This window comes from Biomphalaria glabrata, chromosome 9 (assembly GCF_947242115.1).
Source record: "Biomphalaria glabrata chromosome 9, xgBioGlab47.1, whole genome shotgun sequence".
In the NCBI taxonomy this organism is placed as follows: Eukaryota; Metazoa; Mollusca; class Gastropoda; family Planorbidae; genus Biomphalaria; species Biomphalaria glabrata.
The window spans coordinates 33,134,590-33,159,192 of NC_074719.1; the positions used below are offsets into that span (position 1 = coordinate 33,134,590).

The 24,603-nt window shown below is 40.0% G+C and overlaps 1 long non-coding RNA gene across 1 annotated transcript; it reads left to right on the forward strand.

Annotated features, from left to right (window-relative positions):
* The first annotated feature begins 2,722 nt into the window (after positions 1–2,722).
* LOC129928048 (uncharacterized) lies at positions 2,723–14,595 on the forward strand. Its single transcript, XR_008779637.1, has 2 exons — positions 2,723–2,857; positions 14,039–14,595. It is a non-coding gene; the product is annotated as an uncharacterized LOC129928048 (long non-coding RNA).
* Positions 14,596–24,603: the final 10,008 nt, after the last annotated feature.

Sequence of the window (24,603 nt, forward strand, 5' to 3'; positions counted from 1 at the left end):
ATTTATATTTAGCTAATTATTAATAGAAATATGATTACACAGAGATATATTTTAACAGAAGTTGTCAATTGCTCATAAGAACAATTATAATTTTGATGGTTACTGTCACAATTGATTAAAATAAATGTAATTCAACGTTAGAATTGTATTGATATTAACATGTCATTGTGTATGATTTTTAAAAATTGCATTATAGTTCTCTATGTTACTGTGACAAGTCAAAAACTCGCTGTCAGAGTCACTCAAAATTATCACAGCATTAATTATTATTTTTCATTATTCATTTATTTTATTTTAATTATTTCCCCATCCTACCCCTAAATTCTCCACCCGCACCACCTTTTCCGCTCCAGGCTAGACTTAGTTGACCACCTTGGAGATAGCTAAGGCGCGTCCTTTCATTTATCTGCCCTTGATCGGGGAAAGGTAAACACACAATCTCTTTTGTCTTGCCCGCCGGATGTCTGAAGGACGGTCGCGGTTGACACCACCTTGGTTTGAATGCAAGCTAATCCTTCCCCCCCCCCTTCTCTAAAGTCTCTCTTTGATCTAAGAGATTACCCTGGTCAACACACCGCGTGATATTCCAAGGTGCGGCTCCCACCTCGAGTCAAATCCACCCACGCCTAAGATAATTCTTAGCCTAGGACATTTCCTGTGTCCGCCCACATTCTCCAGGCCTGTATATAAGTAGATTCAAATCAAGCCAGACCCTTTCACTCCTCTATCGCTGTCGATCGAGTCTGGACTATATCATTTATTCTCCCTCCTAGAGGAATACCTGGTGGTAAGCCGAACTTAATCACAAGTTCCATCTTAATTACTTTTGTGCTATTTCCACTGGATATTATCATGTGTATTTTGCTTAGTTCATTTATATTTAATTAGTGCATTGTGTATTTCTCACTGGCGTAAGTAGAAAACATAAACATGTGCTATGTATATATTTTAGTATTGCATTAATCTATTAATGCTACGTTGCTCAATTGATCATTGATGCAACCATGTATATATTTGTACACCTTATTTTATTTCCTTTATCTCGGTTGATCGCCTTGATGATTTTACTATCGCACTAATACTGCGCTTAGAAAGGAGATATGAGTTATCTCCCCTGTATTGAATTATCTCCCCTTTACTCATTTTACCCTAATGAGAGTTGCGCCGCTTGAACGGACACACCATTCAAGCGCGCTCCATTGTTCTCGACCCACGGTCATATGTAAACAATCATCTGGGTCGCTGACCACCGCCCAATTCAACCCCCCCCCTTTTCTTTCTCTATCCACCTGTGTTGTTCATTTGAGATTATTATTTCCCCTTCTAGGTACATTTTTATATTACTACTTTCCCTCTTATGTACATTTTTATATTGCTACTATCAGCCATCTAGTATTCCAAATCCCATTTGGCATCATCTCCCCTTGGTGCTCTAAAGCAATTTTACCAAACTGACGAATGCACCTCAGTCGAGGGCATCGATAAGATGCATGAGAGACATGTCCTAACTTGTCTTTATTTATCCGCAGCCTCCCTCAGGTGTCTGCCTATTTAGATGCTTAGTGCTATTCAGCACTGTATTTGCCATCGAGAATCACCTATTGCCTATTTATTTATTGGATCAACGATCTATTTACCTGCATCTGTGCTTGGTGCTATTCAGCACTGCACTTGCCTACTGAGATCTACTCAACTCTACCACTTGGCGCTATCGGCATTGCCCGCCTATTCGACAGCCCACCTGTCAAGCTATTAGGTGCGACGTCCCTATAGATTCAGATCTGTGTGAGACGTCATAGCTACGCCAACCCCCTGCAACTCACTGGACATATCCTGTCAACTACGCTGCCCACGGCAGATCAGCTCTGCCCGCAGTAACCTTGTGCCCACGGTAGCCGGCCACCCGCCCTGCTGTGCCCACTACAGATATTGGATTTTGGGGATTGAGACTCCACAAGAACTATATCGCCGGCGTCCCTCTACCCGCTAGAGCGCCACCTCCAGCTGCAGAACCTCAAGCCAGGACACAGCCAGCTGCGACATCAACAGGACAACCAGCTAAGTCAGAGGACAAAGTGACATACTCTCTTATTAGGTGCAAGAGTGATGATTAAACATAGAATATACTAGGGATAGATGCAAACCCTCCCCCTTTTTATTCTTATATGTATATTTATGTAAATAAATATTCTTCATTTTTAACTTTTGTATCTATCTTTCATTGCTTTGTCTCGTTGCGTGTCTGCTCCCGATTCATATGCTGATAAGTGGGGGTGTGATAGCATTAAAAATAATTATCCCCTAGACATTAAACGCGCCAAACGCACGTCACATTTCCCCACCTGTCACAGTTACAGAGAATTTAGATTTTTTAAAAAAATTGGACTAATCTGATAATATATTTGAAGATTTGTATTTTGGACGTTCGATGAACATCGAACTTGTTAAAAGGGGGAGGGAGCACTAGCAGATCCAGAACTTTGAAGTGGGGGGATGATTTTTTCCAAACCCTAACACTAAGCATAAATGCGCGTGCAGAATTTATATCTATCTAATGACATTAGATCTAAAATATAAATAACAGAAATCAACTTAAAACTTTCCACTATAACTAAGGCCATGGTAGTGGATTGCGGTTGTTCTGCTACACACACACAAACGATTGTGGGCTCACAGCGGTTTGTGACAATTTGTTAGTAACGTCATGTGTTAGTTGTTTGCAATACTCTCGTCATAAGTCTTACTCTCAGACGAAAGTCTCATTCATTAGAATTAGAGCTATAGTTGGTGGTTATTTTATTTAAGTTTTCATTGTTTAATTCAAATAAGTTATATACACTCCTGGCTGTGAAAGCAGGTAAGAAGTAACTAACTAAGTATCTAGCGTAATCTAGACTAGATCTGGGGAACAATCGAGGTGAAGCCTGATTGCCCATTTGTAATTTTAGTATTTGTAAATAGACAGGTTGGTCTGTTTACTGGCGACTCGTGTTGAGTAACACGTAGTCGGTTGAGTGTGCGTGTGTCGCACAGCGTATTCAGTCGGGTCAGAGTGTAGCCTACACGCCTACACACTGGTACCAAGGATACTAAGTGTATCTTGGAAAGTACAGAAGTTATTATAAGTCGGATTTGGTAGTCTAGACGCCGAGGGTAGAGTGACGGATTTAATTCATTTGAATCAAGAGATATTAGGAAGCCGCGGAGCGAGGTTACGCTCAAAAGGTAATTTGATTTATAGAACATAAAGGTAATATGGCAACTACTTCAAGTTACGACCTGGAAGAATTTAGAAAAAAGCTAATTCATGAAGCTAAGACAGAACTAGAACTGCGCGGCAAAGAACTAACTGCCTATGTACAGCAGATGGTGGCGGCAGAAGCAGAACGCTTGGAGAGAGAGAAAGCTAGAGGCAGAGAAAAGAAAAGGAAGAATCAGATCGCATAGAGCGGGAGAAGGTTAGAGAGACAAAAAAAGTTAGAGAGGGAAAAGGTTAGAGAGGCAGAAAAGTTGGAGAGGGAAAAGGTTAGAGAGGAAGAAAAGTTGGAGAGGGAAAAGGTTAGAGAGGCAGAAAAGTTGGAGAGGGAAAAGGTTAGAGAGGCAGAACGTGTAGAGAGGGAAAAGGTTAGAGAGGCAGAACGTGTAGAGAGGGAGAAGGTTAGAGAGGCAGAAAAGTTGGAGAGGGAAAAGGTTAGAGAGACAGAAAAGTTGGAGAGGGAAAAGGTTAGAGAGACAGAAAAGTTGGAGAGGGAAAAGGTTAGAGAGACAGAAAAGTTGGAGAGGGAAAAGGTTAGAGAGACAGAAAAGTTGGAGAGGGAAAAGGTTAGAGAGACAGAAAAGTTGGAGAGGGAGAAGGTTAGAGAGACAGAAAAGCTGGAGAGGGAAAAGGTTAGAGAGGCAGAAAAGTTGGAGAGGGAAAAGGTTAGAGAGACAGAAAAGTTGGAGAGGGAAAAGGTTAGAGAGACAGAAAAGTTGGAGAGGGAAAAGGTTAGAGAGACAGAAAAGTTGGAGAGGGAAAAGGTTAGAGAGGCAGAAAAGTTGGAGAGGGAAAAGGTTAGAGAGGCAGAACGTGTAGAGAGGGAAAAGGTTAGAGAGACAGAAAAGTTGGAGAGGGAAAAGGTTAGAGAGGCAGAACGTGTAGAGAGGGAGAAGGTTAGAGAGACAGAAAAGTTGGAGAGGGAAAAGGTTAAAGAGGCAGAACGTGTTGAGAGGGAGAAGGTTAGAGAGACAGAAAAGTTGGAGAGGGAAAAGGTTAGAGAGGCAGAAAAGTTGGAGAGGGAAAAGGTTAGAGAGGCAGAACGTGTTGAGAGGGAAAAGGTTAGAGAGGCAGAAAAGTTGGAGAGGGAAAAGGTTAGAGAGGCAGAACGTGTTGAGAGGGAAAAGGTTAGAGAGGCAGAAAAGTTGGAGAGGGAAAAGGTTAGAGAGACAGAAAAGTTGGAGAGGGAAAAGGTTAGAGAGGCAGAACGTGTTGAGAGGGAAAAGGTTAGAGAGGCAGAAAAGTTGGAGAGGGAAAAGGTAAGGGAGACAGAAAAATTGGAGAGGGAAAAGGTTAGAGAGGCAGAACGTGTAGAGAGAGAAAAGGTTAGAGAGGCAGAAAAGTTGGAGAGGGAAAAGGTTAGAGAGGCAGAAAAGTTGGAGAGGGAGAAGGTTAGAGAGGCAGAAAAGTTGGAGAGGGAGAAGGTTAGAGAGGCAGAAAAGTTGGAGAGGGAAAAGGTAAGGGAGACAGAAAAATTGGAGAGGGAAAAGGTTAGAGAGGCAGAACGTGTAGAGAGAGAAAAGGTTAGAGAGGCAGAAAAGTTGGAGAGGGAAAAGGTTAGAGAGGCAGAACGTGTAGAGAGGGAGAAGGTTAGAGAGGCAGAAAAGTTGGAGAGGGAGAAGGTTAGAGAGACAGAAAAGTTGGAGAGGGAAAAGGTTAGAGAGGCAGAACGTGTAGAGAGGGAGAAGGTTAGAGAGACAGAAAAGTTGGAGAGGGAAAAGGTTAGAGAGGCAGAACGTGTAGAGAGGGAAAAGGTTAGAGAGACAGAAAAGTTAGAGAGGGAGAAGGTTAGAGAGACAGAAAAGTTGGAGAGGGAAAAGGTTAGAGAGGCAGAACGTGTAGAGAGGGAGAAGGTTAGAGAGACAGAAAAGTTGGAGAGGGAAAAGGTTAGAAAGGCAGAACGTGTAGAGAGGGACAAGGTTAGAGAGACAGAAAAGTTGGAGAGGGAGAAGGTTAGAGAGACAGAAAAGTTGGACAGGGAAAAGGTTAGAGAGACAGAAAAGTTGGAGAGGGAAAAGGTTAGAGAGACAGAAAAGTTGGAGAGGGAAAAGGTTAGAGAGGCAGAAAAGTTGGAGAGGGAAAAGGTTAGAGAGACAGAAAAGTTGGAGAGGGAAAAGGTTAGAGAGACAGAAAAGTTGGAGAGGGAAAAGGTTAGAGAGGCAGAAAAGTTGGAGAGGGAAAAGGTTAGAGAGGCAGAAAAGTTGGAGAGGGAGAAGGTTAGAGAGGCAGAAAAGTTGGAGAGGGAGAAGGTTAGAGAGACAGAAAAGTTGGAGAGGGAAAAGGTTAGAGAGACAGAAAAGTTGGAGAGGGAAAAGGTTAGAGAGGCAGAACGTGTAGAGAGGGAAAAGGTTAGAGAGACAGAAAAGTTGGAGAGGGAAAAGGTTAGAGAGGCAGAACGTGTAGAGAGGGAGAAGGTTAGAGAGACAGAAAAGTTGGAGAGGGAAAAGGTTAGAGAGGCAGAACGTGTAGAGAGGGAGAAGGTTAGAGAGACAGAAAAGTTGGAGAGGGAAAAGTTTAGAGAGACAGAAAAGTTGGAGAGGGAAAAGGTTAGAGAGGCAGAACGTGTAGAGAGGGAGAAGGTTAGAGAGACAGAAAAGTTGGAGAGGGAAAAGGTTAGAGAGACAGAACGTGTAGAGAGGGAGAAGGTTAGAGAGACAGAACGTGTAGAGAGGGAGAAGGTTAGAGAGGCAGAAAAAATGGAGAGGGAAAAGGTTAGAGAGACAGAAAAGTTAGAGAGGGAAAAGGTTAGAGAGACAGAAAAGTTAGAGAGGGAAAAGGTTAGAGAGACAGAAAAGTTAGAGAGGGAAAAGGTTAGAGAGACAGAAAAGTTGGAGAGGGAGAAGGTTAGAGAGACAGAAAAGTTGGAGAGGGAGAAGGTTAGAGAGACAGAAAAGTTGGAGAGGGAGAAGGTTAGAGAGGCAGAAAAGTTGGAGAGGGAAAAGGTTAGAGTGACAGAAAAGTTGGAGAGGGAAAAGGTTAGAGAGGCAGAAAAGTTGGAGAGGGAAAAGGTTAGAGAGGCAGAAAAGTTGGAGAGGGAGAAGGTTAGAGAGGCAGAAAAGTTGGAGAGGGAGAAGGTTAGAGAGACAGAAAAGTTGGAGAGGGAAAAGGTAAGAGAGGCAGAACGTGTAGAGAGGGAGAAGGTTAGAGAGACAGAAAAGTTGGAGAGGGAAAAGGTAAGAGAGGCAGAACGTGTAGAGAGGGAGAAGGTTAGAGAGACAGAAAAGTTGGAGAGGGAAAAGGTTAGAGAGACAGAAAAGTTGGAGAGGGAAAAGGTTAGAGAGACAGAAAAGTTGGAGAGGGAAAAGGTTAGAGAGACAGAAAAGTTGGAGAGGGAAAAGTTTAGAGAGACAGAAAAGTTGGAGAGGGAAAAGGTTAGAGAGGCAGAACGTGTAGAGAGGGAGAAGGTTAGAGAGACAGAAAAGTTGGAGAGGGAAAAGGTTAGAGAGACAGAACGTGTAGAGAGGGAGAAGGTTAGAGAGGCAGAACGTGTAGAGAGGGAGAAGGTTAGAGAGGCAGAAAAGTTGGAGAGGGAAAAGGTTAGAGAGACAGAAAAGTTAGAGAGAGAAAAGGTTAGAGAGACAGAAAAGTTAGAGAGGGAAAAGGTTAGAGAGACAGAAAAGTTAGAGAGGGAAAAGGTTAGAGAGACAGAAAAGTTGGAGAGGGAGAAGGTTAGAGAGACAGAAAAGTTGGAGAGGGAAAAGGTTAGAGAGACAGAAAAGTTGGAGAGGGAGAAGGTTAGAGAGGCAGAAAAGTTGGAGAGGGAAAAGGTTAGAGTGACAGAAAAGTTGGAGAGGGAAAAGGTTAGAGAGACAGAAAAGTTGGAGAGGGAAAAGGTTAGAGAGGCAGAACGTGTAGAGAGGGAGAAGGTTAGAGAGACAGAAAAGTTGGAGAAGGAAAAGGTTAGAGAGACAGAAAAGTTGGAGAGGGAAAAGGTTAGAGAGACAGAAAAGTTGGAGAGGGAAAAGGTTAGAGAGACAGAAAAGTTGGAGAGGGAAAAGGTTAGAGAGACAGAAAAGTTAGAGAGGGAGAAGGTTAGAGAGACAGAAAAGTTGGAGAGGGAAAAGGTTAGAGAGGCAGAACGTGTAGAGAGGGAGAAGGTTAGAGAGACAGAAAAGTTGGAGAAGGAAAAGGTTAGAGAGACAGAAAAGTTGGAGAGGGAAAAGGTTAGAGAGACAGAAAAGTTGGAGAGGGAAAAGGTTAGAGAGACAGAAAAGTTGGAGAGGGAAAAGGTTAGAAAGACAGAAAAGTTAGAGAGGGAGAAGGTTAGAGAGACAGAAAAGTTGGAGAGGGAAAAGGTTAGAGAGGCAGAAAGTGTAGAGAGGGAGAAGGTTAGAGAGACAGAAAAGTTGGAGAGGGAAAAGGTTAGAGAGGCAGAACGTGTAGAGAGGGAAAAGGTTAGAGAGACAGAAAAGTTAGAGAGGGAGAAGGTTAGAGAGACAGAAAAGTTGGAGAGGGAAAAGGTTAGAGAGGCAGAACGTGTAGAGAGGGAGAAGGTTAGAGAGACAGAAAAGTTGGAGAGGGAAAAGGTTAGAAAGGCAGAACGTGTAGAGAGGGACAAGGTTAGAGAGACAGAAAAGTTGGAGAGGGAGAAGGTTAGAGAGACAGAAAAGTTGGACAGGGAAAAGGTTAGAGAGACAGAAAAGTTGGAGAGGGAAAAGGTTAGAGAGACAGAAAAGTTGGAGAGGGAAAAGGTTAGAGAGGCAGAAAAGTTGGAGAGGGAAAAGGTTAGAGAGACAGAAAAGTTGGAGAGGGAAAAGGTTAGAGAGACAGAAAAGTTGGAGAGGGAAAAGGTTAGAGAGGCAGAAAAGTTGGAGAGGGAAAAGGTTAGAGAGGCAGAAAAGTTGGAGAGGGAGAAGGTTAGAGAGGCAGAAAAGTTGGAGAGGGAGAAGGTTAGAGAGACAGAAAAGTTGGAGAGGGAAAAGGTTAGAGAGACAGAAAAGTTGGAGAGGGAAAAGGTTAGAGAGGCAGAACGTGTAGAGAGGGAAAAGGTTAGAGAGACATAAAAGTTGGAGAGGGAAAAGGTTAGAGAGGCAGAACGTGTAGAGAGGGAGAAGGTTAGAGAGACAGAAAAGTTGGAGAGGGAAAAGGTTAGAGAGGCAGAACGTGTAGAGAGGGAGAAGGTTAGAGAGACAGAAAAGTTGGAGAGGGAAAAGTTTAGAGAGACAGAAAAGTTGGAGAGGGAAAAGGTTAGAGAGGCAGAACGTGTAGAGAGGGAGAAGGTTAGAGAGACAGAAAAGTTGGAGAGGGAAAAGGTTAGAGAGACAGAACGTGTAGAGAGGGAGAAGGTTAGAGAGACAGAACGTGTAGAGAGGGAGAAGGTTAGAGAGGCAGAAAAGTTGGAGAGGGAAAAGGTTAGAGAGACAGAAAAGTTAGAGAGGGAAAAGGTTAGAGAGACAGAAAAGTTAGAGAGGGAAAAGGTTAGAGAGACAGAAAAGTTAGAGAGGGAAAAGGTTAGAGAGACAGAAAAGTTGGAGAGGGAGAAGGTTAGAGAGACAGAAAAGTTGGAGAGGGAGAAGGTTAGAGAGACAGAAAAGTTGGAGAGGGAGAAGGTTAGAGAGGCAGAAAAGTTGGAGAGGGAAAAGGTTAGAGTGACAGAAAAGTTGGAGAGGGAAAAGGTTAGAGAGACAGAAAAGTTGGAGAGGGAAAAGGTTAGAGAGGCAGAACGTGTAGAGAGGGAGAAGGTTAGAGAGACAGAAAAGTTGGAGAGGGAAAAGGTTAGAGAGGCAGAACGTGTAGAGAGGGAGAAGGTTAGAGAGACAGAAAAGTTGGAGAAGGAAAAGGTTAGAGAGACAGAAAAGTTGGAGAGGGAAAAGGTTAGAGAGACAGAAAAGTTAGAGAGGGAGAAGGTTAGAGAGACAGAAAAGTTGGAGAGGGAAAAGGTTAGAGACAGAAAAGTTGGAGAGGGAAAAGGTTAGAGAGGCAGAACGTGTAGAGAGGGAAAAGGTTAGAGAGACAGAAAAGTTGGAGAGGGAAAAGGTTAGAGAGGCAGAACGTGTAGAGAGGGAGAAGGTTAGAGAGACAGAAAAGTTGGAGAGGGAAAAGGTTAGAGAGGCAGAACGTGTAGAGAGGGAGAAGGTTAGAGAGACAGAAAAGTTGGAGAGGGAAAAGGTTAGAGAGGCAGAACGTGTAGAGAGGGAAAAGGTTAGAGAGACAGAAAAGTTAGAGAGGGAGAAGGTTAGAGAGACAGAAAAGTTGGAGAGGGAAAAGGTTAGAGGGACAGAAAAGTTGGAGAGGGAAAAGGTTAGAGAGGCAGAACGTGTAGAGAGGGAGAAGGTTAGAGAGACAGAAAAGTTGGAGAGGGAAAAGGTTAGAGAGGCAGAACGTGTAGAGAGGGAGAAGGTTAGAGAGACAGAAAAGTTGGAGAAGGAAAAGGTTAGAGAGACAGAAAAGTTGGAGAGGGAAAAGGTTAGAGAGACAGAAAAGTTAGAGAGGGAGAAGGTTAGAGAGACAGAAAAGTTGGAGAGGGAAAAGGTTAGAGACAGAAAAGTTGGAGAGGGAAAAGGTTAGAGAGGCAGAACGTGTAGAGAGGGAAAAGGTTAGAGAGACAGAAAAGTTGGAGAGGGAAAAGGTTAGAGAGGCAGAACGTGTAGAGAGGGAGAAGGTTAGAGAGACAGAAAAGTTGGAGAGGGAAAAGGTTAGAGAGGCAGAACGTGTAGAGAGGGAGAAGGTTAGAGAGACAGAAAAGTTGGAGAGGGAAAAGGTTAGAGAGGCAGAACGTGTAGAGAGGGAGAAGGTTAGAGAGACAGAAAAGTTGGAGAGGGAAAAGGTTAGAGAGGCAGAACGTGTAGAGAGGGAAAAGGTTAGAGAGACAGAAAAGTTAGAGAGGGAAAAGGTTAGAGAGACAGAAAAGTTGGAGAGGGAAAAGGTTAGAGAGGCAGAACGTGTAGAGAGGGAGAAGGTTAGAGAGACAGAAAAGTTGGAGAGGGAAAAGGTTAGAGAGGCAGAACGTGTAGAGAGGGAGAAGGTTAGAGAGACAGAAAAGTTGGAGAGGGAAAAGGTTAGAGAGGCAGAACGTGTAGAGAGGGAGAAGGTTAGAGAGACAGAAAAGTTGGAGAGGGAAAAGGTTAGAGAGGCAGAACGTGTAGAGAGGGAGAAGGTTAGAGAGACAGAAAAGTTGGAGAGGGAAAAGGTTAGAGAGACAGAAAAGTTGGAGAGGGAAAAGGTTAGAGAGACAGAAAAGTTGGAGAGGGAGAAGGTTAGAGAGACAGAAAAGTTGGAGAGGGAAAAGGTTAGAGAGACAGAAAAGTTGGAGAGGGAAAAGGTTAGAGAGACAGAAAAGTTGGAGAGGGAAAAGGTTAGAGAGGCAGAAAAGTTGGAGAGGGAAAAGGTTAGAGAGACAGAAAAGTTGGAGAGGGAAAAGGTTAGAGAGGCAGAAAAGTTGGAGAGGGAAAAGGTTAGAGAGACAGAAAAGTTGGAGAGGGAAAAGGTTAGAGAGACAGAAAAGTTGGAGAGTGAAAAGGTTAGAGAGACAGAAAAGTTGGAGAGGGAAAAGGTTAGAGAGACAGAAAAGTTGGAGAGGGAGAAGGTTAGAGAGACAGAAAAGTTGGAGAGGGAAAAGGTTAGAGAGGCAGAACGTGTAGAGAGGGAGAAGGTTAGAGAGACAGAAAAGTTGGAGAGGGAGAAGGTTAGAGAGACAGAAAAGTTGGAGAGGGAAAAGGTTAGAGAGACAGAAAAGTTGGAGAGGGAAAAGGTTAGAGAGACAGAAAAGTTGGAGAGGGAAAAGGTTAGAGAGGCAGAAAAGTTGGAGAGGGAAAAGGTTAGAGAGACAGAAAAGTTGGAGAGGGAAAAGGTTAGAGAGACAGAAAAGTTGGAGAGGGAAAAGGTTAGAGAGGCAGAAAAGTTGGAGAGGGAAAAGGTTAGAGAGACAGAAAAGTTGGAGAGGGAAAAGGTTAGAGAGACACAAAAGTTGGAGAGGGAAAAGGTTAGAGAGACAGAAAAGTTGGAGAGGGAAAAGGTTAGAGAGACAGAAAAGTTGGAGAGGGAAAAGGTTAGAGAGACAGAAAAGTTGGAGAGGGAGAAGGTTAGAGAGACAGAAAAGCTGGAGAGTGAAAAGGTTAGAGAGGCAGAAAAGTTGGAGAGGGAAAATGGTAGAGAGACAGAAAAGTTGGAGAGGGAAAAGGTTAGAGAGACAGAAAAGTTAGAGAGGGAAAAGGTTAGAGAGGCAGAAAAGTTAGAGAGGGAAAAGGTTAGAGAGGCAGAAAAGTTAGAGAGGGAAAAGGTTAGAGAGACAGAAAAGTTAGAGAGGGAAAAGGTTAGAGAGACAGAAAAGTTGGAGAGGGAAAAGGTTAGAGAGACAGAAAAGTTAGAGAGGGAAAAGGTTAGAGAGACAGAAAAGTTAGAGAGGGAAAAGGTTAGAGAGACAGAAAAGTCGGAGAGGGAAAAGGTTAGAGAGACAGAAAAGTTGGAGAGGGAGAAGGCTAGAGAGACAGAAAAGTTAGAGAGGGAAAAGGTTAGAGAGGCAGAACGTGTAGAGAGGGAGAAGGTTAGAGAGGCAGAACGTGTAGAGAGTGAGAAGGTTAGAGAGGCAGAACGTGTAGAGAGGGAGAAGGTTAGAGAGGCAGAACGTGTAGAGAGGGAGAAGAAAGAAGAGGCGGACAGAAAAGTGAGAATTCAAGTTGAGCAGATGAGGATAGAGGCTGGTGTAAGTGGGCCCACCGAAGGGAACAGCAACAATAGCGCCAACATAGAAAGCCATAGTAGCGCCGCATGGATGAAAAAGAAAATACAACCTTTTGCGGAAGACAAGGATGGCATTGGCGACTATCTGAAACGTTTTGAAATTAAACTAGCAAAGTTTAATGTCCAGGAGAAGGAGTGGTCCAAAATCTTATTGGACTTCGTACATGGGAAAGCCCTCAAGATTTGCCAAAATCACGACCACTCGATGCAAAACAGCTATCAGGTGCTAAAGAAGGAACTGCTAAACGCATACGGGCAAACGCGGCAACATTCCGAAAAAAAGTATTACGAAAACACTCCATCCAGCCAAGTTGATCCACAAACAACCATCAACTCAGAAAAGGATTTCTTCACTAAATGGCTCGGATTCGAGAAGGTAGAGAACACCTACGAGGGGTTGAAGAACTTTATTCTGATTGATAACTTTATCAATAAGTGCGACCCTCAGCTACAGTCCTTTATAAAGGAAAGAAACCCTAAAACGATTGAAGACTTGGTAGAAATCATTTGGATCTTTAAAAACGGGTACCCAAACAACCCACTTTCGGTTAGAGACCACAAAAAAGTTATTGACCTGGTAAATTATGTAAAGAGAAATGATGGTAATGATAGGGATTATGGTAGGAGAAACGATAGGTCCACGGAACGTGGGAACAATGGTCGGGATAGTTATGATGGCATAAAGGATAGATCCTGGGAAAATGAAAACAATGGCAGGGAAAGTTATGATAGGAGAATAGATAGACCTAAAGCGGGTGATAGAAACCTTGGGGATGTTACATGTTTTAACTGTCAGGAAAAGGGACACATGGCATACCAGTGTAGGAAACATAGAGGGAATGGAGCTGGCAATGGGAATACACAGGATAATAGTGGCACTAGTGATAGGAGAGGTAATCAAGGAAACCGTAGACAAGAGAGGGATAATCGGCCACCAGATAGGGTTAATTTTGTAAGGAGCATCCAAGACAGTGATCGTGATAGTGGACATAGTGAACCAGATGAAGAAATTAATTACGTTGATTGTAAGGAAGATAGATTTAAACTATATCCAGGCATGATAAATAATAAACAGGTAAATGTGATCCGGGACACAGCTAGCAGTACACTCGCAGTTCGAGGAGGATTAGTTAAATCTAGGGATTATTTAGGCTATACCAAATCAGTCAGATTGGCAGACGGCGCAGTTAAGAGGTTCGAAGCATGCAAAGTGTTCCTTCGATCTCCATTGTACTCAGGGTATTGTGAAGGGGTAGCCATGCCGAGGTTATCTAGAGATGTTTTACTTGGAAATGAAGCAGGTGTCAAAGCCGCTACTGACAAACAGGTTAGAAGTTGGATTAGCAAGTATGGCAACATGAGACGAAACAAACCTAGAAAGGACAGAATTTGTTTGAACTGCCATAAACATGGGCACATCGCTAGAGACTGTTGGAGTAGGGCAGAACAGTCTGAACAGAAGATTGCGAGTTCGGATAGGAAGCACAGGTTTGTATCCGATAGTGATGATAGAAGAGATGACTGTGGTAGCGGTAATCGCAAGTCATACAGAGGTAGAAGGCCACACGCGGGCTATAGTGGTGTAAGAAGAGATGTTAACTCCAGGTAGAGAGAACAAATGTATGGGTCGTGTAGATAGCCTGTGAAACATAACACTAGACGACCGTAGTGTGTAAATAAGTTGGATTTTATTTAAATTGTTTATTCTTAATTAATTGACTTAACTAGTAGTCATAACTAGATGGGTATTAGGTTGTTTTAAGGTATCTTGGAATAGGATATTTATGTTATAATACACATGTTATTTGGTTATTATTAGATTGGCTCATGTTGGTTATTTATTTCGGGTAATATGTATGAATTGTATGTATGGATGTATGAATAGATAGGGCATTTATAAGGCAACGATGTATTTATATCAAGGAAAAGTAAGTTTATAATTTATTCTTTGTATTTGATCATAATCATACATCAGTCAAGAGTTAGGTCGTGTGGGGACAAGTAAGTGGAGAGAGAAAATTAAATACACTTGTAGATGCCCGAAAGAACGTTAGGTGTATAGTGGGAGAACGAGTATTGATAAATGTCAATTTGTCATATTAGGTGAATTGTCAATCCTGACGTGTGAGGGAAAGCGGTGTAACCTCTGGAACGTGATGTGATGAAGTATAGATAGACACACCTATAGTGTCAGAGCAAACGAACAATGTCTGCGGTCACCTATGACACATCACATTGGACAGTATCACTTAGTGACACTTGAGGGAAATATGTGTTCAGAGGAACTTGATTGTGGACACAGGAAGAGAAGTTGAAATCACAATCAAGACTCAAGTTGTGTTGTCTTTTATGTTTCCCTACATTTTGGCCCTTGCACAATGTAAGACTAAAACAGTAGATTAAAAAATTGACAGGCAATTTTTTTTAGCGGGAGGGGGAGGAGTTGTTATTACATGATTAGGAATTAGTTATTTGTTTCGGGAATAGGGTAAAGTTTTAATTAGCGACAATGACGTAAAGTTGGTTAAAAAACAAGAACGCTCTAAGCGACGCTAAAAGGAAGACGCATTATGTAGAGCAGTAGAATAGATACGGATTTACGGACATAGCTGACATCGGACGATCCCTTCTTGATGATTAAATATATTTGTAGAACAGCATCAGCGTCGACTACATATTTGATTGTTTCGGCCTTTTGCCGGTGTTACTGAAGTAGTTTAAGTTTAATGGTACTTCCAGTCAGACGTAGATCTACACTAGTGATATTGCCAAGAACCAACACCGCGCGGAAGCCTTAACACAACTCAGGGCTCCAAAGTAACGTAACACTTTAATAGTTGAATAAATAACAGCCAATACTGTACAATTGGCAACACGTACACTGTACTAATATCTCTCCGATAACACCGTACCGCTGTATCAGCTCTTGCACTGGCCTCTCCGTCTCGTTCCGGGCTTGCACTGGGTTCAACAGTTCAGGACTGACTTCACACACTAGGCTCGTTGTGTCGGACTCGATCACAGACCAAGATCAAGACGCCAGTCGTCTCAACTGTACTTGACAGTACTCCGCACTGAACTGTCGTAATGCTCCGTACAGAACCACACCGTTGAACTGTGCTGTGGTCGACCGTGTTCTGAACTCCTGTCGTGAACCTTCTCTCGTGAACCTTCTGTATTGAGCACCTTTTCTCAACCGTCGTGACTGCGACACCTCCGCTCTTCGCGAAAAACAGCCAGTTTTCCATCAACCTTTGCATTTTATTTTCGGTATTTCCGCAAAGGCCGCATTCTATATACAAAGTATACATAAAAGTTGCACAAAAATAAACTTCCTGTATTTTCGTTCTTTTCCTCTAAGTAAACTTTTAAAAAAATACGCTAAGCAAAAATTCTAGTAGTATTAAAAAAAATAGGTCTAGAGCTATTGACATTTCGCTACATTCAAAAGGAGTAAAATAACCTATTACAATTAATAGCACAAAATTTAGATTTCTTTTTTATTTAGAGGACACAATTTCAAAATAAATGAAAGAGTGGGTAACGAGAATGTGGCATTCAAATGTGGCCTTCAGGAAATGCATTTTTTTGTCTCTATGCCTGAAACGCGTAGTCTATAGCAGTGGTCCTCAACCTTTTTTGGCCTACCACTCCCTTTTCGCATTTTTTCTTTTACAAAATCCGCCAGCGCCCCCCTCTAAGAAAAGTACTAAGAAAGAAACGTGAGACAAATTTGAATAAAATATCATTTATTGATTAATTTTCATACTGTCAATAACAGATCGTTAAATTTATAACTATTATACAGACATTATGCTTACTCATTACGTTTGTTACAAACTAAATTCAGTTTAAACATGTACTTTGATGGAAAATATCAAATTAATTGCATATTCAACCACAGTTGTTGAATTTTACAGAAACATTTAAGTGCAGCCATTTTTCTGTTGTGCCCGTGTATACTAACATTCTTAAAGACATAATTTTGTCAATCTATTTCTTCCCTTCCAACTCAATTTGAACACCAGTAACATATGTTTTAAAAATTGTTATTTCTATTTCAGTTTTTATATTTATTACGTCATTACTTCCTAGAGCATCGTTAGGTGAATTGGATAGACATCGATGTCCTCAGGAAGTAATTCATTACTCAACAAACAAATTATGTGACATTGTTAAACGATTTAAAATAGATTGAATATCTCAATAAAATGATTTAACCAATGAAAGTCAAATTCTTTCCCCGTAGTCAGAGCCTGGTTACATTGAATTGCGTTAGATTCCTGTCATGTAAAACAAATATTTTTTTTGTCTTCTTTATGTCATCTCCAAATGATGAATCTTCTTGTTTCTAAACAAATCCAAAATTGTTTTAAAGAGCTTAACAAAACGAGCAATAGGCTACAACTCCCTTTCGAAATCCATCGAACCTCAGTTTACAAAAAGTTTCACAAAACTGTTGAGCTGATGAGCTTATTTTCGGGAATGGTTTGTATTTTATTTACAATTTTTATAATTATTTTCAAATAGGAATGACATTTTGGGCGAAAATTTTAACAAGATGTCTGTGTTTCAAAACATACAGGTGACAATATACTAATCAATCTAAAATTTTAACTAATTAGTTAATCTATTAGTATTAATCTAAGTAAAATTGTTTTTTAAAAAAGTAATCTTTTTTGTTTTGCTTCTTACAAAGCGTACAGATCTGTCTGTTTGGTAAAACGTGTGTATACGTTTTTTCTCCCACTCACGATCTCGGATGAAGCTGAAATTTAGCATAATTAATTCTTTTACCTGACAAAACAAATGTAAAAAAAAAATAACCCAATTAGTTAATCAGCTATTTACAATAAATTGTTTTGTTTGGTGTCGAACAAAGAAATTGTACTTCACAAATGTGGTGGTCGCTTTAAAGTTTGAACCTTCTATTTTTATAAGCGATCCGCTGTCACAGTGGTTAGTGTGTTGGCTTGAGGAGGCTTGAGTTTGAATTCAGGTCTTTCAACTTGTCCTTTATAACTGCATGTAAATAGCAATAAAGTTAATATTGACTCAAATACCCCCACCTACCATTTCCCTTTCCTAACTGATCCAGACAAGTGATAGGATCATAGCGTACTGACAAAGCCAAAAAAAAAAATGAAATTGCGCCAAACAAATATTTGTAATCGCAGAGATTTATTATTGATAGTCTAGATCTATTACAAATTTAATTAATTTACTGATCCAAACTTATTGATACAAGTACGCTTTGTATACGCTTTATTTTTTAAAAGTATTTTTTATACTTTCGTGTTTAGATTCTTTAGATATAATTTTGACAAAGTGCCCCTTCCCCCCCCCCCCCCCAAATAAAATAATTCAAACGAGTTCTTCTTTCATTAGTTCACCACTTGAGTCTCTAAAGATATTTGGCATGACTATAAAGAACAATCAATCTAATCTGAGTGGTCCGCTTTTTGTTTAGAAATTAATGGACTTTCAACCTTTGGATACTGAATGTAGTGAAGAAAAATTGTACAGAATATTTTCCATTTCTATTAATTGGTATAAATATTCAAGACGTTTTTGACCGTTTTATTTTTCTTTTTTAGTCTACATAAAATTCTGTTGTTGTTGTTTCTTATTTAATTGCAAAATGTAAAACACTCAATAAAACAAGCACTTGAGACTCCACTAATGTCTAGCATGAGACTTTAATCAATCAATCAATTGTAATGAATTATCGTAGTTTCCACACATGACGATATAAAATGCAAGTGTTTTACAACATTTACAAAAGCCCCATGTGAAGATCATTGAAGAAATCTGGAGTTGATCTCAAAATTCAATTGAAGATTTTTATGAAGAACTTTATTACAGCTCTAAGAAGCAAACAAAATTACTAATCGTTTGAAAAGATCTTGTTAAGAAAGTTACTTTTATAATAAGTGACAATCATCTGGAGAGTTCGATGCTTCTTCTTTATACACTTAGCAAAACGAGCAATATTGATCATTCAACAAGCATTCTATGCAATAAAACATGCTCGTTTTTTAAGTTTTCTGTATAACTGTATTCTGAGTGCGTATTTTAATGTAAGCACAAATCTACTCCAGTCTGCTTCAATTGGTTTACTTGATTTAGAAAATGACAAAGTTCTTAGTCTAAACCTCGAGGATTCCCTTTTGTTTGAAACTCAATGAAAATCTTTGCTAAAGGGATTCGTGGGATGTATCTCAACCGAAGACAAACTTTATGTAGGGGGAAAAAATGAAAAACACAATTTTTTTCTTAATTGAGCGAGTTCAAAGTTTTAGGCAGTATAAAATTACAATTTCCAAGGATCTTGCCTTTTGTTGGGCGTCACTAGTTTGGCATCATTTGACAAACAACGGCTGGCTTGAATTTTAGATTATGTCATTGCACTTGAAGTTGAGACTACTTTGAATAAACAGATTTAATGTATCAACACTCAGCCCGGTTTCTTCTCTGACATTATTTTTTTAAATTAAATAACGCATTCACACACTCGTACAAAAAGGAAATTGAAAAAAAATTAATCTAAGCTTCAATTATATTAATTAACACTGTAATATGAACGCATACTGTCGCACAACTAGCATTGAAAACTGTACTGCTATCCCCTGTCAATGTGGGATAATAGTGCTGTATTCCAGCAACACCTCAACAAACAACGTCTACGAAAATGTTTTATACTGGCACTTTTTTAACAATAAATAGTCAGAGTGAATAGTAATAACCAATCAGGCATTTCTATCTTTCTCTGTTTATCAGCTAATTGCTGTCCTGCCATGGTACACAATCGAGTACTAAGTGTCAGTGCGCCAGAACGACATTGTCACCTTTACAATATGTTTGTTTAGTTACTTATAGTTTGTACTAAGTGTACTTTGTGTGTGTTTTTAATCAAAGGCAGCAATTCAGCATTAAAACCAAAAATGTGTTTTTGTTTTTTTCCCCAATAACTTCCCTCAACTCAAATATGTGTGACACTATCAACTCAAATATGTGTGACACTATCAACTCAAGTATGAGTGTGACACTATCAACTCAAGTATGAGTGTGACACTATCAACTCAAGTATGAGTGTGACACTATCAACTCAAGTATGAGTGTGACACTATCAACTCAAGTATGAGTGTGACACTATCAACGTAAAGTAAAAAAAAATTGGAATCATGGAAAAACAAAATGGAAGCCTACATTTAAATTCGACTGCATATGCCAACGTAAATTTCTTTTCTGATGAGGAACAAGCTTTGTTTGACTTTTGGTTTAGTTTAGTTGCGACCAACTGTTTGAATGTTTGGAGTTGTTTGTCCAATATAATCAACGTCATAGTGTTCAGTAATCAAGGGGTCAAGAAAGGGGTCAACTTTACTCTGCTCTGTTTGTCCTACAGTGACCTCATGGGGGCTTTGCTGACCATAATTGCGACAACTGGACTTGCTGTAGATGGTTACATAATGTCCAAGAGGATTGACGGAAAATCTATCTTTATTTTCTTCACCTGGATAGGATGTATATTTGTTGACCTCTCAACAGCCTTGACCGTGTTCATCAGCATAGAACGGTGCACGTGCGTGACTCGACCCCTGCACTACAACTCTTCATTTCTTGCGTTACACACAAGGGGGATCATCGTGATTATCATTGTCTTTCTTTTTGCTAATTATCTCCCGCTTTGGACAACGTTGCAATTTGACGAGGTTTTCAACAGAGACACCAATTCTTCCGTTTTTGTGATAAGCTTCTCAAGCGTTAACGTCCAACTCCAGCAATGCAACGATTATTTCTTTTGCACATGTTTAGCATCAGTTGCTTTGATCTGTGTGTTTGTCTGTGCTATCATCATGTACCGAGCACTGAACAAATCCTCTAGAGTCCGACGATCTACACACACGACTACGAAGAAAAACAACTCTCAGTTGACAGTTCTGTCCACTAGAGAGAGGCAAGTGGTTAAAACAGTATTTTTTCTGGCATGCCTTTACATGGTGTCAGCAACGCCAAGAATCTGGTTCTGTTGGGCCTTTGTCCTGGATGACGTGGGTGGTCTCTATTTACTATTGATAGCGGTGTACAACTTTATATCTACAACATATGGCGCATTCAGTTTCTTTATCTATTACAACTTCAACTCAAGTTATCGAGCTATACTATTCCAATTTTTTCTTCCAACTCACAGAAACAAACATTAGTTAAAATATTATTGATGTTTGAACCCTTCGGCTCTCTCTCTCTCACTCTCTCTCTCTTTCTCTCTCTCTCTCTCTCTCTATATATATATATATTGAAATGGTTTTAAAGAGAAAATTAAATAAGATCTTCAACAGCACTTTTTATTTTACTGATCATGCATGCTAGGACTAATTTGTACAAAAGTTTCTTCTTACCTACTGCTATTAGAACATGGAATGGGTTGCCTAAGCCAGCCAGGAGAACCAGTGACTTGGCAGAATTTACATTTTATAATGCATCAATTTGTGCTGTATTCAGCAGCATCTTTCCATTAATGAACAATCACAAAGGCAGTCACAATTGGGAAGGACGAGAAAGAATAGCGAGTGGGGTGAGCTGTAGTAGAAAAAAATCCCATTGATTTCAGAGTGAATATACAGCTATTAAGTTTAGTTAAAAAACAAACGTTTTTGTATACGATCTACTCTTTCCTGATATATAGATATAGATGGCCAGATTTGTACCGCTAAACATTCACCATTTGCTGGCCTTCACAAGTAGTTGTGAGTGATATAGAAATTTAGACTGAGCCATCAGAATAGCAATGAAACGATTGCTGACTATAAAAATGAAAGAAAAAAGGAAGATTCAATTACGTTATTTTCACTCATGAGTAAGCGGACCAGTCATGACTATAATTTGTGATTGGCTTTAAAATTGTGACTATGCCTTTGAAACTCTAGGCCAATAAAAGCCCTACACAGCCGGCCTTCGGTCTCTAGCTCGAGGATCTTTTTCCTTGTAACTCAACTGTTGGGTTTTATGAGTGTGTGTAGTTATATTGTATTAATAGACATGTCCACATCTCTCTTGGTGTTCCTTTACTTCTGTTAACGCGAATGTCTCTTAGAGCAGCATGTTACTTACTCAACGAACACAATGCACTAAATGCATTGAATAAAGATACTCGGTAGCAGACAGTAAGTTTATTAAATATATATATAATTTTGGCTAATCCAGCCTTAAAGGCACAAATATTAACATAAAAAAAATAGAGTTACAACTCCATGTGCAGACTTAACTTCATCAAGTACATACTGTGGCTGACACCTACCTATACGTCCACACTCTACAAGGACCAAACATCTACTGAGGTTTTCATTTCGTGGTCAGGTCTCAGACCGTTAGCCTTCCCCTGCAAAAGGCACGAGATGATAAGTGACTACAAGATCAATTCATTTCTCAAACGAGTCTGTGACATTCCTTCTTAAGCCACATCAGTGGTCCAAATATAAAATTGGCCCCTCGTGGAACGCTGTGTTGATTACTACTGGCTGTTTAAAAGTGTAATGAGCTTGGCTCGATTGGAAACAACAACGGTGTTTCTATTTAGCCTTCGAATTGGTCTATTGGTCTCCTAGAACCAACGTTTTCACCTGGCCGCCGAATCGAGGCTCAGAAGCGTTGTTTGAATGTTACAGCTACAGACAAGCTCAAATGTGTAGAACCAGACATCATTTTTACATCCTGTTTTACTGCCTCTTTAACCCATGACATTACTAAACGTTTAAGAAATACTTCAAATGGGAGTTAATTTAATGTTGCTTAAAAAATAGCCAATTGTACTGAGTAAAGTTTACAATTACAAAAAATTTAGCAAAAAAAATTGTTTTGATAATCTCTTGATTTACAAAACACTCAACGTGTTGTATACAAATGTTTAAAATTTAATACAATTGTTTATGATTTATGGAGATTTTTTCGAGTTAAATGTTGTTGTTTTTGACATTTAATCCAACGTTATTGTTTAAATAAAAAATGTACAATCATAGAATTGAGAAACCTTTAGTTGAACATATTTTTTACGAGCTCCTTACGGAAAAAGTCTTAAACTATACTAGTGTTTCTCAGCTGCTTCCGAAAAGGCAAATCAAGCACCGAACTAGTTTACGTCCTGCCAAACGTCGTCAAAAAATATTTTTTTTAAAAATCCTAGAATACCAACTAAGGACAAAAATTCAGTTTTGTTAATTTAAAAAAAAAACTTTGATAGCGTCCATTGGAATCACTCTGGAAATTAGCAAGAGAGTAAGGCATCTTGCAACAATTTGTCCAGATTCAGCGACATGTCTAAAGCAAATCAAGTTGTTGTCTCACAACAGATGGTGGAATTCTTCAATATCGATATGGATATGAGATTAGGGTGTATCTTATCCACTTTTTTCTTTCTTGTAGCCATCGAAGATTTCATTAAACAGGCTGCATTCGGATTCCAACACTCGGGAAAACAAAAAACAACAACACTGAATAAATGTCGATATGTAATCAAATGTGTTCATGGACTTATTTGTTTATTATTGATGGCATAACACACCATTTATTTGTTCCCAAGCTGTATATTGCCGGAACAGCCAAACCATTTTTTTTTTGGCGACAATGTTTTCCCGAACAGACTTTGAACACGTGAATAATTGCCATCTGTTACAATCTGCTCTGTGTCTCTTTCCTTCTCTCTGTGTCTCTTTCCTTCTGTCTCTCTCTCTCTTTCTATTTCCTTCTCTCTCTCTCTCTCTCTTTCCTTCTCTCTCTCTCTTTTCTTCTCTCTCTTTCCATCTCTTTCTTACCTTCTCTTTCTCTTTCCTTCTCTCTTTCTCTTTCCTTCTCTCTCTTTCTCTATCCTTCTCTCTCTTTCATTCTCTCTCTTTCTTTTTCCTTCTCTCTCTTTCCTTCTCTCTCTCTTTCCTTCTCTTTCTTTCTCTTTTCTTCTCTTTCTCTTTCCTTCTCTTTCTTTCTCTTTCCTTCTCTCTCTTTTTCCTTCTCTCTCTTTTCTTCTCTCTCTTTCTTTCTCTCTCTCTTTCCTTCTCTCTCTCTCTCTTTCCTTCTCTTTCTTTCTCTTTCCTTCTCTCTTTCTCTTTCCTTCTCTGTCTTTCATTCTCTCTCTCTTTGCTTCTCTTTCCTTCTATTTCTTTCTCTTTCATTCTCTCTCTTTTATTCTCTCTCTCTCTTTCCTTCTCTTTCTTTCCTTCTCTCTCTCTTTGCTTCTCTTTCCTTCTCTGTCTCTCTCTCTTTCCTTCTCTTTCTTTCTCTTTCCTTCTCTCTCTCTCTCTTTTCTTCTCTTTCTTTCCTTCTCTCTCTCTTTGCTTCTCTTTCCTTCTCTTTCTTTCTCTTTACTTCTCTCTGTTTCCTTCTCTCTCTTTCCTTCACTTTCTTTCCTTCTCTCTCTCTTTGCTTCTCTTTCCTTCTCTGTCTCTCTCTCTTTCCTTCTCTTTCTTTCCTTCTCTTTCTCATTCGTTCTCTTTCTCATTCTCTCTCTTTCCTTCTCTCTCTCTCTTTTCTTCTCTCTCTTTCCTTCTCTCTCTCTTTTCCTTCTCTCTCTTTCCTTCTCTTTCTCTCTTTCCTTCTCTCTCTTTTTCTTCTCTCTCTTTCTTCCTTCTCTCTATCTTTCCTTCTCTCTCTCTTTCCTTCTCTCTCTTTCCTCCTCCTCTCTCTCTCTTTCCTTCTCTCTATCTTTCCTTCACTCTCTTTCTCTTTACTTCTCTCTCTCTTTCTCTTTCCTTCTCACTCTTTCCTTCTCTCTTTCTTTCCTTCTCTTTCTTACCTTATCTTTCTCTTTCCTTCTCTCTCTCTTTTCTTCTCTCTCTCTTTTTCTTCTCTCTCTTTCCATCTCTATCTCTCTTTTCTTCTCTCTCTTTTTCCTTCTCTTTCTTTCTCTTTCCTTCTCTTTCTCTTTCCTTCTATCTCTCTTTCCTTCTTTCTCTTTCCTTCTTTCTCTTTCCTTCTCTCTATTTCCTTCTCTCTCTTCCTATTTTCTTCTCACTCTCTTTACTTCTCACTCTCTTTCCTTCTCTCTCTTCCTATTTTCTTCTCACTCTCTTTTCTTCTCTTTCTTTTTCCTTCTCTTTCTTTCTCTTTCCTTCTCTCTCTCTTTCCTTCTCTCTCTTTCCTTCTCTCTTTCTCTTTCCTTCTCTCTCTTCCTATTTCCTTCTCACTCTATTTCCTTCTCTCTCTTCCTCTTTCCTCCTCTCTCTATTTCCTTCTCTCTCTTCCTATTTCCTTCTCACTCTATTTCCTTCTCTCTCTCTTTCCTTCTCTCTCTCTTTCTTTTTCTCTCTCTCTCTTTCCTTCTCTCTCTCTCTCTTTCTTTTTCTCTCTCTCTTTCCTTCTCTCTCTATTTCCTTCTCTCTCTTCCTATTCCCTTCTCACTCTATTTCCTTCTCTCTCTCTTTCCTTCTCTCTCTCTTTCCTTCTCTCTTACTTTCCTTCTCTGTCTTTCATTTTCTCTCTCTTTGCTTCTCTTTCCTTCTATTTCTTTCTCTTTCATTCTCTCTCTTTTATTCTCTCTCTCTCTTTCCTTCTCTTTCTTTCCTTCTCTCTCTCTTTGCTTCTCTTTCCTTCTCTGTCTCTCTCTCTTTCCTTCTCTTTCTTTCTCTTTCCTTCTCTCTCTCTCTCTTTTCTTCTCTTTCTTTCCTTCTCTCTCTCTC